This window comes from Plodia interpunctella, chromosome Z (genome assembly GCF_027563975.2).
Source record: "Plodia interpunctella isolate USDA-ARS_2022_Savannah chromosome Z, ilPloInte3.2, whole genome shotgun sequence".
Lineage (NCBI taxonomy): Eukaryota > Metazoa > Arthropoda > Insecta > Lepidoptera > Pyralidae > Plodia > Plodia interpunctella.
Window position 1 is genome coordinate 3,852,506 of NC_071324.2, and position 15,460 is coordinate 3,867,965.

Here is a 15,460-nt window from a genome sequence, read left to right on the forward strand (position 1 = left end):
GTTAAGTAATCCATAATCATCTAAGACTTTTTACCCACTGTTGCTCATGTGGCTCTCTTCTCCTTAACTTTAATTGTAACTACAATAACTAGCTGAAAATTATTAATTTATCAAATCAAGTTTGTTAGATGACAGCCAAGTCTGATAGTTTGTGTTTGTCTAAGTTTGCAAGATTTATATCTCTATTCCCGAGTTCAAGATATCTATATCGTCGTTTATTGATTGAAATGAAACTCAGACATCAATCATAACCTATTTTCTTAATTATTCATTATGTATTTACCCCTCGTCTATTTAATTAGTAGACGCCTATAACCCCGTGGTATTTATTGAATTTTCGCTTTTCAATAAAAGAAATTGATAAAAATATGATGGCTGCAAATTGATAAAAGTGTGCGGAAACCCGCAGTCAGCCCAGTCTTAAAAATAAAAAGTAATATTTATACACGACTTGATGTTCTAATTCCAACTTAAAAGTAGCTGTGAATAAACAGTCCGTTGAAGTAGGTTTTGTTATTTCGCCTTCAGGAGAACTATTCAAAACATCTTTTTCCATTAAATGTTTGTCGTTCAATATTTGCGAGACTTTATTTATATTCCATTTTGATTTAAACGGAATGGCCGAAGAGAGGACGTCTTGTGTTCTATGTTCTGTTTGCTCTAACAGATAGGAGAGTTACGAGTTATTGTACTGGTGTTTGCAACTGATGCCTTGCACGTATCTCGAGATCGTACGAAGACATCAAACGTTGGACTAGTTTACTTCTTTTGTGAACGTCGACTTTGCTTCACTGCCCACTACAGATTACGAAATATATAGTCTGAAAGCCGGTGTAGACTCGGCCGAGTGAAAAGTATAAAGATTTTGTGGAAAACATTTTTCATTCAGAGATCTATATATAAAATATATATTGTAAGTGCTCATTTCTCTTTGTGTTACTACAGTAACAAAACAAACAGAAATATTTAATTTTAATAAATACGCAGACTGCTTTCTTTCTTTATTCCACTCTCGTACACAATACAAACAATGCAATAACTCTATTTCAAATAATTGGAACAAAATTGTTGAATTCCAACGGAACAAAGGTGTGCTGTTGCCATTGTTTTGTAAATGAGAGGGGTGTTCCTTATTCATCCGATGTCATCTCATCCGATTTCTTCACCTCTCCGAAGCGGAACCAGTATTCCGTACTCATCCGATTGCATTATGTACATGTTCTTGTACCCGAAGTCTGTATTTAAAAAAAAGTCTGGGTATACAATAACACTGGGTTGAACATACAATTCTGTTATGCATTATGTTAAGAATATAAAGTGAAATTATTGTCGTGAACCAAGGATCAAATATCGTAGGAGTAAGAAAACTTTGAATCGGATGAGAGGATATTGGATGAATGCGGAACCACAGAAATGAGACTACCTTTTCACTGACGGAACCTCTTCAAAAATTATTCAATTTTCTCTATTCAGTGTTCTTGTGTGTGACAGTCAGCAGCTTGTCAAGTTTCCCAGCGTGAATGTCTAACCGGCGGGAATAGTGAATATTTGTAATTAAGGTTGATATTGTCTACTGTACGTTACAAACATTTGCTTTTCACATTGTGTCTATGTTGTGCACTAAAGGCATTGATTGTGGCTATTTTAATAGGAATAAAAAGCTTCATATGAAGATTACCGCAATTCGGATATGAATCATATCGGAATTGCGGGTTCAATCTTTTAAAAGAATAATATATTTTTCGTATGCGGATGGTAGCTGTAAGGATTAGTGTTTTTGACGAGATATAGACCCTCTTCCGTTCACAACACAAGCCGCTGTAATAACCTGCCTCAAGCGCTTCATCCCATCAATTTGTTCAAAGAAAATCCTTGCTCAATTTTTACAAATTTAGTTGTGCTAACTCGGAATTTTAAATTTTTATTACTCTCACGATTCGTTATCTCACTCTTATCTGCCAAATTGAATGTTTTCTCGTCGCATATCCACATTTTTAAAGTTTGGCTTTTTGATTGTAGTATGGTCATGCCAAATCCCGTGTTATAGTTTTATTATTATAATTATAATAATCTACCTTCGGAATGTAGATTTACGGAAACGATGTTTTATAATAATGCTTAAGGTTTTAATATTTTCAATTTTCTCAGTATTCTTTAAGTGTTATTCAAATACAAAGTAAATTGTACTCTTAAATTGGATTCTTGAGCGAAGTATCTTTTGTTTATAATGTTGATTAATATTAAATTGAATGCGCTGCATCTCCGCATAGTAAGATTCTTTCGTCTGCTCCGTTGCATGCCTTCTCCAATAATGTCGCCGATTTTCTACTGGAAAATATTTTCTTTTATAGTATAGACTAAAGGGTAGTTTAGCATCAAGTTATACTATAACACATAATATTCTTGTTATTTAACAACTTCTATACACAAAGCATATTTACAGTTTTATTATATGTATAGATAAAAGAGCAGAGGCTCCTGACAATCCTTTTTGAAAAATTTGTTGAATATCTAGAAGAAAGTTGACGGTGGCTGTGAAATTTCATTTCAGTCATTTCTCTCGTTTCATGGTATTCCGGTTTATATTAACCGGATTACCTGGAATACGGTTAACTGGAATAACCGGAAAAAGTGTTTTTTTTTTTGGGAAACTATTTGCTTGCTTATTCGTTTAGGATAGTAAGTAGTTATTATAAAATTATTTATTATAAAATATCCTATTATATCTAATTAATTAAATATAACCTATTGTATCGCTTATTATATTTGTTTAATAAAAATAATAATCTTTATTTCGGACCAAAATTCATAAAGTGTTAGTAGGTGATTTATATATATTGGATATAAGTCACCCACTAACTTGTCCGGTTGAGGTTCTGATTTCTGAATAAATGATTAGAATTTGTTCAAATGAAATTCTATCCAGTATTACAGTGTTTGACTATGTATCTTAGCACTCAACTTTGATTGTATGATAAAGTTTAAGTTATTTACTTACCGCACATAATAGGAAATTAACAAATAACAGTGTCCGTATTCGCTACAATTCATGAATATTTGATACATATTTCCGGAATAAAGCTGCAGTTCCACGTTTATTAGGATCGTGTTACACAATTATGCAATTAGTCTAGATACACGCAAATCGTATAACTAATAATGATTTGCGTTAATAAAATATGTACAGCATACCTAACGTACTATACGTTATTGGATGAACAGCTGCAGCTGCAGGATTACATGGTCGGACATCTTTGCAGCCGGCAATAGCAGCCAATTTGCGCCATTTCGGTATGCTGCTGATTGTACTATTTATATCTCCGTTAGAAGCAGTGGATTTATACCTTAAGGGAATGGTTTGTTTGCTTATTTCATGCCCATATTTGTTTTGGGTGAATATTATATGACGACTAGCTGGCTGTCCGCGGTTAGCATTTCATGCAAGTACTTACAGTTTAATATTTTCCTAATTTGTAATTCCGTGTGTTATTCGTATTAAGTAAATTGAATTTCCCAACCACCGAGTTTATTAAAACGGAAAAGGAATTTTTAATTTAAAAATGAACACACGTAAGAATCTTTCAGGATTGTATTCCATTAAGTACTGACTTTTCCTTTTTACCTTATGCAATTCAATGATTAATACGTCCTTTTATCCACTAGCAAAAAAAGTAACTTCTGAAAGAAATAATGTGCCAGGTTCTTCTCCTCCTTAAGTCAATTAATGGAAAGGTTTTAGACGAGTTTCTTCTTCATAGCATAGACTATGGGCTAGTAAACTATGTCCCTAAGGGACATACAGTGTTTGAGTTGTGTAACTTTTTTTAGTCTGTCTGCCCTTAAAGGATAAAGATGTAATAATGTATAACAAGGAACGATAACCTAGTATAACACGGCTTCATAGTGTAATTTTTACGACACATATATAAATTCTCGAATACTCTATTCAGGAGGCAAAAATCGATATGTAGATAGCGACAAACACCATTCACAATCACAATGCAAACATATTAAGTACATTGCAAGCGATAAATGTCAAATTGCGTACTATAATTGCTTATCTGTGGAGTGCAGCTAACCTGTTGTGTGACAAGTAGATACACAGATATCTGTATGTCCCAATTGCCACCTACAGTCCGCCTCTAATTGGAGGGTATCGGGGAAATTGTAGCGTAGTAATGTCCACAATATGATTCATGGCGTGTGATTACCGCACTAGAATAGGATCACTCCGCATCCTCTCGTGGTTGGATAAAAACCTCAACAACTAATAGGCAACAGCGTATCGTATCGGCTTGCCGGTGTCTATGGGTTGCGGTATTTACGTATACCATCAGGCAACCTTCATGCTCGTTAGCCGCGATTCTGTTAAAAAAACATTTTGCCCAAAGAGGGTTCACAGTTGAAGGTTTATTATATTTTTATTCAAGAGAGTTCTTGTCATGGTTTCATCAATTTTCTAACTTTTTCTTCTTCACTTTACATGGTCTTCGGTATTTTTGGTTGTCAGACCATTTTCACCGAAATGTTAAAAAAGTCATTTTTTAAGAGGTCGGACTGGGCGAAACCGTGGCTCCACAGTCGATAATACTACTGAGTAGTCTTATTAGTAGTAAAGGCCTTGTTCTTCACTAGTGGTAATAAGTGCTACAAATTTGCCTATTATGGTGAGGGACAACCCGATTAGATTGTATCCACGCAAGCGATTGATTGATGGTGATGCTAATGCACTACTCATAACAAGACAGAAGGATAGTCGGTTATCGGTTGTCAATAGAGTCATCAGCGTGTTTGTGTTTTAACACAATCGATTAGAAATAAATAAGTAGGCTTACTTCATGTAAATTTTATGAAGATCGCAACGTCTTTCTGAACTTAATTCTTAAAAGTACCGTGGAAATGTAAGTATTGTAAATATCAATTTCTGAAAAAGGTATATCGTATTCGGCCTCTATTTTGAGCTAAACAAATTTAACAATGCCATACTAACATAATATGACGTCAATATCCAGCCATACATTACATGGACAGCTACTGGATAGATAATGGATTAAGTTACGAAACCTGCGCGTAAATAGGCGGTCATCTTGTTTCACATGTCAGAAGTTTGCCTTTGTCTGGAGTCTCGTATTCAATGATACGTCTATGTCTGCCTCGGCCTCGGTCTGTCATGACCCTGATCACAAAATGTAGGGGTTGATATTTCGAATCCAACATAATGTCTAAATTTGCCAATATATTTATTTATGATCAAAATCTCATGCAAGCAGGATTCAAATTTGATGTTACAAGCATTTGCTGTCAGCATTGCATTTCATTAAGGTGTCTAATTCAGTTGTACACCTGAGATATCGTTAATGCTGAATGATTTAGCGGAATTACTGCCATTGCTTATTCCCGTGTAATGGAATCGAATCGTTGTGTTTATATGTCTGCAGCATATACAACATTGTTTCCCTTTATGTAAATGGAGAGTCGACTAGGTATTTTCCATCGGATGGAGATGAAATACACTTTTTGGCGAACCGTATTGTATATGATTAAAAAAATTATTTCAATTAACTTTGAGGGTCATGTGAACTTGGTCATTTATTTACAATGTAATGGAATGAATGAATTAATTTTAAGTAAAATGCTATGATGAGGAAATAATTTTTAAAATGTTAGTGCTTTCAATTTGCTAATTCAGCATCCGAGCTTTATTAAAGTAGTTTTACAATATTTTCCTCATAAAATAACCTTTAACTAAAATTAATTAAATACCTTTAGAGATGGAAACAGCTGTAAGTTATCAGATGTTTTCTTATATCAGATAAAATTATAGCTGACCCAGATTTTGTGTGCAGCAAATTCTTTTCCGTATAATAAACATACCGAATTTCGGGACGTTCATGGCAAAATTCAGTTTTTGAAATTTCCACATCAGCTATAAACTGGAATAAACATTTCAGATTGTGCCAAATTACATCTCATTATAAATACCAATCGTTCCGGAGGAAGGTCATGTGAGTTTTGGCAAATTAATTCAGATTTATTAAATAAAATTCATTTATAGCACGCAATTAATGCAAATAAAAAAACATTTGTTGTCTGGTTTACTAAGGAAAAAAGCAACCCTGTATTTATATATGACTCATTTATTCGTCCGATGTTCTTCTGCATCGGAAAAATAAACGAAGCTTTGCAGAAAAACGGTTCGAGCAACATGAAAAAACAAAAAATGTACTCGCTCCATCCTGAAATTTGTAAATATTGCTGCACAAAATTCTAAAATCTGTACTGGGAAAATGTTATGCATTTTTACGGATTTTAAAGCTACAGCATCGGTTCCGACATACATTTTACAAGTTACAGTTTAGCCATAAGATTAAAGGTTTCTTTAAATGAAGACTAACTTTAAAATTTCCGGCGAATGAAAAAATAATTTTACTTAAGTATTGATTAAATCGATAAAACATAACATGTTGTGAAGTTACAAAATCATTTTGTAGTGATTGTGTAATTCAGAGAAATTTATCTACCTATAAATAAATATAGAAAATGTGGGGTGGGCTCGAATATAGTTTTCGACTCAAAACTCGTTCAGAATAATGGAAATGTCTGTTATTGAGCTGAAAATAAAGCCGGTTGAGAAAACATTTTCATTAATTCTACGGGTGCGTTTCCAAATTGAAAACATCATCCTCGTACACAGAATTTGGAACAATAGTATTCGAGTAATATTGAAAATTGAAATAAAAAATATTTTTACGCTAATTGATTTTTACTGCGCCCTAGTTGATAGGGCTTTTGTTACGTGCTCAAAGCATTGTTGTATGTAAATCTTGTTATTTGATTTTTGGGGATCTGTTTTCTGTTGTTTTGTGTTGTTTATGAAATTAATAAGGCCTAGTGCTCCAGCAGTGACAATAACCATGGAATGATATACATTAAATCGATAAGAAACAGCCAAACAATGGTTATATTAAAATAAAAATTGTTCAGCATAAAGTTTTATTTTTATTCATAATTTATCATAAAACTTTGGCGCTCGATGAAAAGACCCCCTGAGGAATATAGTATATAAAGTAATTTTTTATCTCTAATAATTTTGACTCCTTACCTACCATAATAGGTTCGGCCACGCGAACGAAGTCGCGGGCATCAGCTAGTATTAAAATAAATTACAATGTTCATCATTTTGAATATACCAATATATGTAAAAATAATTTATCAGCGTCGACAAAAACAGCAATGTAAATTGAAACACAAGTTTCCATTACTATCACCAGTCTACAGCTGAATCCGAGTACAGTTATCTCAGGCCGTCGGCAGTTATTTGGTCGGATCAAGGAATTAATTTTAACCATCTGTTGGGAATTCCTTGCTCAAAGTATTGCGATGTGTCATTGTCATTTATCTTCCGTATCCGTTATGTAGTATTAGCTGACAGTGGCAGAAATTTTAGTTTTTAATCCGCAAAGATAATTAATTGTAACGTTGATATTAGTAATTATGTATTGAGAAAGCTATACTATACAGTATTATAGATATTTAAAACTTCAAGAATCCTGTCCTCGATATAACATCATCTAGAATGAACCTGGCGAAGTTGAATCGATATGTGTTCTTAAAGTAACCAAAATTAAAATCAGAAAATTCTTGATTTATTCGTCTGAAAATCTAAAAAAAAAAATTTCAGCAGAAATGTAGACTGCATGGCAATATTGTGATAGAATATTCAATCAGATTCTCATAAAAAAAAAATAGAGCGGAAAATATTTACATTTTGGCGGTGGATATGTTAGGTATGTACTTATCAACCACAACGAAGTAATTTTATGTGTTTAATTGAGAGCCCGTGTTCACATCGAAGCAGCCAAGTGGATGAATATGGTTTGATTTGATTTAACCTAAGTTATTTTTTTCAATATTAATTTGAGTGAAATTACGCTTGATTGGCTTATTGATAGGGAAGCGCTGGAGCTGTATGTAGAACATTTTCAAAGTTCTTCAAATCTTCTACACATTTAATAAAATTGTAGGAGATAAAGAACAATAATTATGGGCCATTATTTTTGATTTCATATTTGATGGAATTGGTTGTGGTTTTCACAGTTGTATATCGGATGATGTTACTTAAAATCTGGTACAGGTTTCATTGCGATACGTTCCTTAGGACTTGAGATATCGACAACAATAAGAGTGGGCAAAAGCTAGTATATAATAAAAGTAATATTACGGAAGTATGCACTACGAAGGGAACTCTGGAAATCCCATCTCCTTAGAAATAAAGGTTGTTTATTATAAAAAGGTACATCTGGCGATAGTTTGTAGTTAGATGTAACTTGGATTTAGAGCTCAGTACAATGTTGTTTTCAATTGATTGATATGCTGACGATATCGTGTTTGTGAAAGCTTTGTTCGCGCCAAAATGGGTATTTCATCCCGTCCCCGAACAACATTCTGAGCGCATGTACACATCGAATAGCAAAACCATGCTATAGTTTTGTTAATATCAAATCGACTATTTTATAAATATGTAATATTGTGTACTACATACATATCACAATCATTGTGTTAAATCCAATCTGTATTTTAACGCTCGAATGCACTCTACATCAGGTTACCGGCTAATTAAATCAATAGCACCGAACATCCCCAATTAACTTACAGCGATATACCAAAAATTCGTTTCGTATAATTTTCAGTTCAATAAACACCACGGGGAAATTGTGGAGTATCATTAACTCTGATTAATTTGGAATGATGAAGTACACTTCATCTCGATGCGTACCTATAACTTCGTAGACTATATACTTATAAACTGTAATTATGAATCTTACAAAACGATTTGATTTTAATTACAAACATGTTCCTGATTAAAATTAAATCAATATAATTAAAATTATGCTTTGATTGAACTGAAAACTCCGGTTAAATTATTTTACACACTATTTAGTATATTCCCAATGCCTAAGCCTAGCTCAGGGACATCGGAAGAAAAGTAGCGCTGGTAACGAGTGGAGGTCAACTACAAGAACTTCTTAGTGGCAACGGAGAACTCTTCGAACCCGGCGTCTTGAGTATCTGTGATTAAAGAATCATGATAATAGTTATAAATAAACGCTTCCGTCGTTGAGTCTAACTTAAGAAGTGTGATAAGGCGCCTTTCGTGAAAGAAAGAATAGATTAAAATAGCTTTATCCGTTTGAAAGCTAATATCCACAGACGGAGTCGCTGATAAACAGACATGTCTAACTTATAACCCACCTGGTCTATATAAGAATGAAAGAAAAAATAATTTGGCAACATACAATATCGCTGTGTTATTATATTTTGTTAGCTCTTTGATTAGAAACTTGATGAACAGATTTGGATGGAACTTTGAGAATAGTCTTATAAAGTATTGTTAAATTAAAATATCCGAAGTAGTGCACAACATAACTCTGCCCTGGCCGCATTATAAAATCCATACTCTATACTATTATTATAAAAAGGTAAGCGTTTGGGAGTTTGTATGTTTGAGATGTTTGTTTTATTTGAGATTGCTATAGGCTATATTTTATCTCAAAATTCCGCCGAAAGCGAACCCAGGGGCAACATCATCATATATTCAAGTAAATAAAATTATGAGACACTCAACTTCACCCTTGGAAGGAGTCGGACTTCACGACGTCTTATCGACTAGCAGTGGCCTCGAGGGTTAATTATAAACTTGAAATTGTGTGGGTAAGTGGCAAACATTTACCGGCCACTTATGCAGACTATAATATGATTGCATATTATTATAATAATAAATGAAGTGTATAAATTTTTAAGTTCATCGAAATACGTTGAAAAATTGTACGGTGAATTTAGGAAATGTGATTACTCTAGTAAAAAGAAATCTTTACTTAAAGATCAAAATGTGTTATCAAAATTGTTTAAGAAATACCGTCGTTTTCACATGGTTGTACTGGGTTATACCACGAGGTTGTACATGTCCGTCCCCGTAGTCACTTATTACTATGCTTGGAAAGTCTTGAACATATTTTTTTTTAGTTCTTATTTACAGAATGTATAATTTATTTCCTATATCATTTCACGTACAGTAATATGCAGCCATAGAATTCACTAATTGTTATTTATTTTGTTAAATATTTATAAATTCTTAAAATGTATATTTTATGTCGGAAATTCACAAATAAGGTGCAAGCATTACAAACTTGCCAATGAATTAGAGTTTGCTAAATGTTTCTTAAGAGTTATTTCAAACAAAAAAGGATATTCAACGGTATTGAAGGAAAAATATAAAACATACCTGAACACACTTGTAAAGTTTATTACTGTTGCATGAGCTATAAATTTATTTTGCAGCGTTGTTAATTGGCAGACGTCAATTCCCACCCTTTATCCCCCACTGGGGTACAATGCTGTGGCTGCTAGAATAGGGTATTTGTATTTGACTAGAAGTCGAATTAGTATATTGATATTTGTGTCACATTTTCAGGACTTAAACCAAAGTATCCTAATGTACTTTAATAAGAACTAAAAAATCGCAAATCTCGTAATTAATAAAATTGATCAATTAAAGTGTCATTAGAAGTTTTCTTACCCAGTAAACAACTCAATTTTTCCATTGACCACAAGTGGAAGACGCGATTAGTATTTTTATCTAAAAATATTGCGAAACGACAGTAAATTTTGTATTCTACATGTTCATTTATATTTAAACATTGGGTGAGTTAAAAGAGCGTAATAATATTTTACTGCTTCATAAATAATACGATGTGATAACTTATTATTACCGTGCCATATCGTTATCTCACAGACAATATTGTGCTGTAACACACATTTTCAACATTTATGTAAGTAATACACATAGTGATCGAATAGCAGTCGACCAGACTCGTTAGCTTCTTAAAAAATTGTCGCAGCGTGTTGGACTTTTGTAACGAAAATGTAAAGCGATCTTGGTGCTACCTTTGGCTTTTTAAGTTTGTGATAATGGAGTGTTGCAATTAGTGTTAGTAATTCATTTACAATATATATTATTTTTTGTCTATGTGAATATTCATCAGCTTTCGTGTCAAGCTGGTACTGTGCTAATACGTAAGTATGACAGTGAAGCGAATAATTGAGCCTTAAAATGGATGTACTCGTAGAACAGAACATTGACCTTTAGATTAACCGACCGACTTTATGGCGTTATAAAATTCACGAGCCAACCCGAGCAACCTCTGTGACTTCTCCCATCTATCTATAATCATTACCTAAGCACAACTCATGAATAATACTTTTAAGATCTTTCAGCACCTTTTTCTGAACACTTGCTTGACTAGAAAGTGTTTTGTCAAAATAGTGTGTGTAATTGCCCCCTACTGAGATAACCAAACATTGTTTCTTGTTGACTGTACAGATTTTGAATAGTCCAGCTAATTCACAATGAAAATGCTGGTCAAGTCAAGTACAAGTACCAGTAAGGTTAGATTTCGCACTGAGGCTTCCGTAAAATGATAGTTAATTTGTAGCTTGTGAGAAATAACTATAAATATAAAAATTGACGAGAAAAAGTGCCTGTGAAGGTCTAATTTCTGAATAAATGATTTAAATTTGAACTTTTCATGTCACATATTTACAGATTTCGATTTTTTCCGTGTATTTTTATTTTACCCTTCCCTTACTTGCCAAATTTCATGGTTCAAAGTCAATAGAAAGTACCCTATAAACGTCTTGATCCTTTTGTGTAATCGCATAATATGTGTAGTCTTATATTTTGATCGCGTTTTCAACTTGATACCTCTTGTATTCCAGACAAAAATAGACTCTTATCTTATAAGGTTTTCATATTTACTTTTGAAAAACGTGACCCTAAAAATACGAAGACGAAGAAACTATATATTTGCTTTATGAAAGCGCCGACGTTTGAACATAATATACATGGATATACATCATATTGAAGATTGGAATTCAAAATATTATATTTCACTCTATTATTAACGCGTATTGTAAAAGCGGTCGGGCTAACGAGGACTAAGCCAATTGATCAGCTACCGATCTCGGTGACTGTACCATGCCGTCACAAAGTCCTCTCCACGGAACCTCGGTCGAACTACAATGCGCTTAAGGGATTTAAATTCAGGAGTTACGTTCGCATCTGGAAACCCTTGACATAATTAGGCTCACTTGATTTTAATGAACTAGGATATAGATAGATCTCTGTCGGGCGCCATTGTGTTTCTAAATGAGATTTACTGAAGATTATAATTAGTTATACCGGCTGGTAGGCTTTTGACGAAATTCTACGAGACTCGCATACTTTCAGGATAAATACCATATGTCTTAATCCACGGTATCAACTATTACAACACCAAATTTTATAAAAATCAGCCCACACGATTGAGCGTCAAGAATTAACAAACATACTGAGCAAATGTTACAGACAATCTTCCACACTAATATATATTGTGTGCAAACTTCTACAATTGTAATAGATAAGTTATAAGTTTTTATATACAAGTTTTGTTTGTTATAGCTTATATATAAGTTAGTCAAATTGTACATCTCAAATGCACAAATTTCACACCGGGCTTTTGCAAATTCATTTCACGATTGCGTGACGAAGAAATTATGATTTACATGCAGCGTTGCACCGCTTGTGTAATAGGTACGTTGGAAAATATGCACCTGGAAATGATCTGGGTGCCGCGCTAACGAAAATTGCCACCTTGTTTTCATGCCGGTAATTCAATGCTAAATCAGAAGTTTCTCTTTTGACCTTAGACTTGGGACGTTTTCAAGTTTTATAATTTCCGTTATAGCGTTTTACCTTTTTTCTACTGTGTTTTTATATAATAATGCTCAGAAGAAGGAATTATAAATTTTCAAAAATACAATGTGATACGTAAATATAAATGTAAGGTATAAAGAGAGAAATAATTCAAATAAGTAGAATTTGAGACGCAATATTCGTGGGAACAACCACACTGTGACTGAATTAATAATAGCATTAATGCATGCATAACAAACAACGAAGACACTGGGTGCTTCGTTGTAAATAAAAACTCAAAATAGAGGTAGACGACCTTACACAAGTAGTACGTAACGGTGGTGGATTGGATACAAAACTGCCTAGCAGCTGGGCCTTTGAATTTTAGCTGAAAAAAAAACTGTACAAGTGTGTTATTACTGGCATAGTTTTAGTTATAATGGAACTGGTTATTAAATACAAATCTTTAGTCCAATTTCGACTGTAAGCCGATTTCTGTGATACCAAAATGTCAGTCCATATTTGGTTTTATGCTCAAATAGATAAATAGAGTTATTGTGAGGACTGGCTGAATGGACTAGACGTTCAGTCGACCATACGTCATATAGGTTGGCTAAACTCTAAAAAGCTATTGGTCTAAGCTAAAAGCTCATATACAATGTATGCAATGTACAGATGCGCCTTAGCCACATCTCCATTCACATAATACTGCAGCATTTACAATAGAACAATCCGACTAATTAGCACTTTGTAGTCCAATTTGCTTTGTGGTAAACGTCAATTATCATGAAAGGATGTACACTATAGAATTATACTAATTTATGTATCGGAATGGTAACTATGGTGGATCTCTCTGGCACCATCGACATTTATCCCAAACCATAATAGGTACAGTATATGATTATCTTATCTAACATCCAAAGATAAAAGTAACGTGAAAGCAAGTAATTTATGGTAAGTCAAATGATAGTTTCCCTACTTATACCTAGTATACTTGGAAGTACTTACTTATACTTGGAAGTTTTGGATATACTAATATATGAAAATATAAATGTGTGGATGTTTTTAAACTCAAATTAGATGTGAATTTTGATGAAGTACGCGGACGGGATATAATCTGCATATTACATTGGGCATAACTTGGTAATTTATTTTTATACTAAAATAACCTATGACATGAGCGCCGGCACGCATCTATATATCTATCTATATGCACTGTATAAACCAGTTACATTTGAACGCATTATCTTTTGATAGTCTCATCTATTCACCCCAAACCTTTATTCTAATTATGCAATAGTTTTCAAGAACATGATTTTAATATTGGATTTATCTTTGATTGACCACATTGCTTGTGTGGTTTACCACGCATGAAACTGACACACGTTTTCAAATTGCGCTCGCGGCCTTATCCATTGGTTTAATAGTTAGTTCCATTTTCGGCCTGACAATGCGGTTCCAGAAAAATGCGTTACAACAAGTATCCAATGCACTATATAGACCGAAAAAAATGTTTAAACAAATTAAGTATACTACCGAAATTCCTTGATTGTTTTATTCAATCATTGCTTAATTATAGATTTACTAATGTTTTATACTTGAGCTGGTTGTTCTAAAAAAGTTATTAGGTTCTGCAACAAAAGCTTCAGCTGTTTCTAACATCTACTTGACTGTGAGAACTTTCCACATGTTCCATGGTCGGTTTCTCGTTATCTACAAATTAATCGTTACTGTAATACCATACCAAAGTTTGGATGAATATACAGGACTGAAATGAATATTTATAATTATACGTTATTTTATATATTTATGGCGAGAACACACATGTCAGTAGCTTAAACACTTCATGCCAACTACCGGCTCATGACACTATAGGTACACAAACAGATTGTTTTTCCGTTCTTGATGAAATAATAATTGTTTTGTTGTTCTAAATCACGCTCGTCTCAGCCTAGAATTTAACCGGGAACATGTTTCAATAAGAACAGGGCTCAAAAACAGACGTTAAAATCTCTACTTTACGCTATGGACGCCATTCTAGAAATTGTTGTGATTTTTTTTTTTAATCACACGAGAGATACTGCCGCAAGCGGGAGTCGCATTTAACAGCTATAGTCAAATATATTACCTCCTTTCAATTGCATTGTAACAAAATAACATTGTTGTTTGACAAACAGATATTTGTAAATTGTATGTGAAATACTAGGTAGCTAAAGTTGTAGAATCTCAATTCGCGATTGTGAAACTCAGTCTAGATGGCATTGCGATTGAAACATAGTTTGTCACATTCTCAACTCAATATCCGCCCGCACGATGCAAACGTAATTTCAGTTTGGCGACGACTGGTAACACATCTATTCCTTCTAAAGTTCTTATTGAATCCGCGAAATGTGTTGCATCGCAGCGGTTTGCATCACCTTCCACGAAAAGGAAAAAGCTATATCCAAATTAAAAAGATTTCAAACTCCAATTTTTTTTTATAGCGCATGAATTGAAATGTTTGATATGACCTAAAAATATTACCTCCGTAACACGGCTAAATGGTTGACAGATTTACACTTTTCTGCGTCCACGAAACTGGTCACGATAGGATTTGCTTAGTTTACTGTGAAAGCAATGATTCGTCGTAGTACCAAGTCTTGGCCACAATGTTAGTACATTGCAATTTCGCAACGTTTCGCAGGTTAGCAGAGATATTTTGCTTTTGGCTAGCTTTGGGGTGTTGCGTCC

General features: G+C 33.6%; 2 protein-coding genes and 1 long non-coding RNA gene across 10 annotated transcripts in view; 2 read left to right on the forward strand and 1 right to left on the reverse strand.

Moving 5' to 3' along the window:
• Nca (Neurocalcin) overlaps nt 1–15,460 on the forward strand; it is a 95,895-nt gene that overhangs the window by 24,479 nt on the left and 55,956 nt on the right. The window lies entirely within an intron of this gene.
• LOC128683013 (uncharacterized protein) overlaps nt 1–15,460 on the forward strand; it is an 82,462-nt gene that overhangs the window by 24,280 nt on the left and 42,722 nt on the right. The window contains exon 1 of one of the 3 annotated variants that reach the window (XM_053768153.2): nt 10,848–11,073. The exons of 1 other annotated variant lie outside the window; for it this stretch is intronic. The gene's annotated coding sequence lies outside the window, so the exon portion shown is untranslated. Of the gene's footprint in view, nt 1–10,847; nt 11,074–15,460 lie in introns of those variants that run through there. One more of the 3 variants, XM_053768154.2, reaches the window with a different exon arrangement.
• Nucleotides 7,555–15,460, reverse strand: part of LOC128683016 (uncharacterized) — a 31,461-nt gene continuing 23,555 nt past the window's right edge. For all 6 annotated transcript variants that reach the window (XR_008406237.1, XR_008406242.1, XR_008406238.1 and 3 more), the window contains one exon: nt 7,555–9,069. This is a non-coding gene — a long non-coding RNA (uncharacterized LOC128683016). The remainder of the gene's footprint in view (nt 9,070–15,460) is intronic.